At 31.1% G+C, this 2,331-nt stretch overlaps 1 long non-coding RNA gene across 1 annotated transcript; it reads left to right on the top strand.

Annotated features, from left to right (window-relative positions):
- The first annotated feature begins 305 nt into the window (after positions 1 to 305).
- Positions 306 to 1,580, top strand: LOC139907241 (uncharacterized). Its single transcript, XR_011783687.1, has 2 exons — positions 306 to 530; positions 725 to 1,580. It is a non-coding gene; the product is annotated as an uncharacterized lncRNA (long non-coding RNA).
- Positions 1,581 to 2,331: the final 751 nt, after the last annotated feature.

Here is a 2,331-nt window from a genome sequence, read left to right as displayed (position 1 = left end):
GATATTTAAGGTGTTTTAGGAGCCTCACAATAGCGTACTTTCATTCCAATTTTATGAGAGAACTAACATTTAAGGTCAGGAAAGTAATCATGCTTCTTTTTTTTAATTGCTTTTCAGGTTGACTATCAACATCACCTTTTGTTGATATGCTAGAAGCAGAAGCTATTCTTTTTGGATAGGAGCCAGACCTCAGTCTATTGGGTAATAATTTAGCTTTGGAGAATTCACAAGAAATTCTTTTCGAGTTTTTATCACTTGCATGACTTTAGATATTATTTTTTTTCCAAACTCTCTGTATTAATAGAAACAATCATTCGTTCATGAGTTTCTGGTCTGTTTACTTCATTCGTTGCTACAGTATCTATTTTAACATTGGCGGTGGAATTTACTTCGTATTTACTTTCAGCTTGGGATTATAGGCTGTCTGTTGGAACATTAGCTACTCGTGACAAATTTTCAACGTGAAGCAACGTTTTCATTAGATATGGGATTGTATTCTTTTTCGCATTGTTCTTTTACCAATTCAGTAGGTATGGTTTTCTGTTTAGGATCGGTGTTAGGTGACTCACTAATATTTATGTAATCAAAAGATTTAATTTCCCGTATTATTGTCATTTTCTTGAGAAGAGTTAATCTTTATTCAACGATTTGATGTCTTTTGCCCGTAAAAATCAATTCTTGAATCCCCGAATAAAAAAACATACTAAACAGTACTAAATTTCAGATGAATGAAATGGTCCTCAAACGGTAAAATCTATGGTAGTCTCAATGGATCGCCGGTAACCTCGAAGATATAGTTTGAAGTGCGCCATACAGATTTATAGTTTGAGAATTTCGCAATCTTTAGTATTGGTTTTGAGGTAACAAAGAGACACACAAATTAACATTTTTTAATCCAAATAGTCACTGCATTTTCGTCAACCCTTTTAAGAATATGAATGTCAGTGATTTTAAATTTCTTTCTATTCCAGTTCAATATTTGCGACGTCTTTTATTTTCATACAAACAGTTTTCATTTGACCATTTGGTTCTTCAGCTTGTGTACCATAGGATCCTTTCAGTTTTTCTATGCGAGGACGAATATCAATTTAAATTTGATATAGAACGATGCATAAGCTGATTTGCTAATATTTTGTTGCTTCTAGTCAGAGCTCTAGTGTATGACAAATTCAGTTATGTTGACATTGATACATTATCAAGGACGACGGTTATTTGGGCTGTGTATTATCACAACTTTAAGTGAAGAAGATAGAAAAAATAAATTCAACGGCGGGCCTCTAACCATAGACTTAAGTCCTTCTAGGTTTCTCACCAAACGGTTTAGCTACGGCGTCTTTTCAAGATTAATAGTAAAAGTTTTACTTTAAATATTTAAAAAAAGAAGAAGAATGAGTGAGGGAAGAATCACGCAAACGTTTTAATAGAAGAAGAAGATAAACCCAGAGAAAAAGACAAAGACACGCAAAGGATCCCTTGTTTAAACTACGCCACTGACGATCAAAGTGCTAGGTTTGAAAAGAGTAAAAACTCAAGATCCCAAAGGTATGAAAAAGTTTTCAAAACAACGGCAATATCCTTTATGAGAAAAATTAAAAATACATCAGTACCAATAGAACGTCAACATTTCCATACAATCAACATATATCCATTTCAGGAATTAGAGGAAATAATTTTTTTAATACTTTTAATCTCAAATTATTTCTTATTAATTAAAAATTATATATTTTCTTGTCAAGTCGTAATTAATAATAAGTTAAATATAATAAAAAGTAAATCATTTTGTTATTTGTTTATATAACTTCGTTATACATAATATTTCTTGGTATTATAATTGTTCATAGTGATAATGTCGGAATAGGCTAAAATTTAGGTTTCAGTACATTTCTAGTATTTATTCATCCCTTCTAAGAAATCATTTTTTGAGTCCGCGTAGGGGGAGTGGTTGGTATACTATGTAGATATATACATTAGGGCGGTTTGTTTTTCAAGTTTTTTCGAAATTTGATTATGGTTAGTTAGAAAAAAGTTGTCATGTGCTAAGGAAATAACCTATGCAAAATTACATTCCCCCATTATGATGTCATTTTTAGGTAGATCTTCTAGTTTAAAGTTTGAAAGAAGAGAAAAGTTCATTTTTCCGTCAATAAAGTTTAAATACAGCATTAATCATTATTTTGTGTTAATCTATAATATAATGGCCATGCAAAAAGGGAGGATAACAATAAATAAAAAATTATCTCTTTTTACAAAAAATGTACAAAAATGATGCGCGCTATACGCGGAGCATCCTATTTTCTTAACTTTTTTCTCTTTTTTTGTTCCATAAAACAA

The sequence above is a fragment of the Lepeophtheirus salmonis genome, chromosome 14, assembly GCF_016086655.4.
Source record: "Lepeophtheirus salmonis chromosome 14, UVic_Lsal_1.4, whole genome shotgun sequence".
NCBI classification, from domain to species: Eukaryota; Metazoa; Arthropoda; class Copepoda; order Siphonostomatoida; family Caligidae; genus Lepeophtheirus; species Lepeophtheirus salmonis.
The sequence above is the reverse complement of the archived record's forward strand: the minus strand, read 5'-3'. Positions and strand labels throughout refer to the sequence as shown.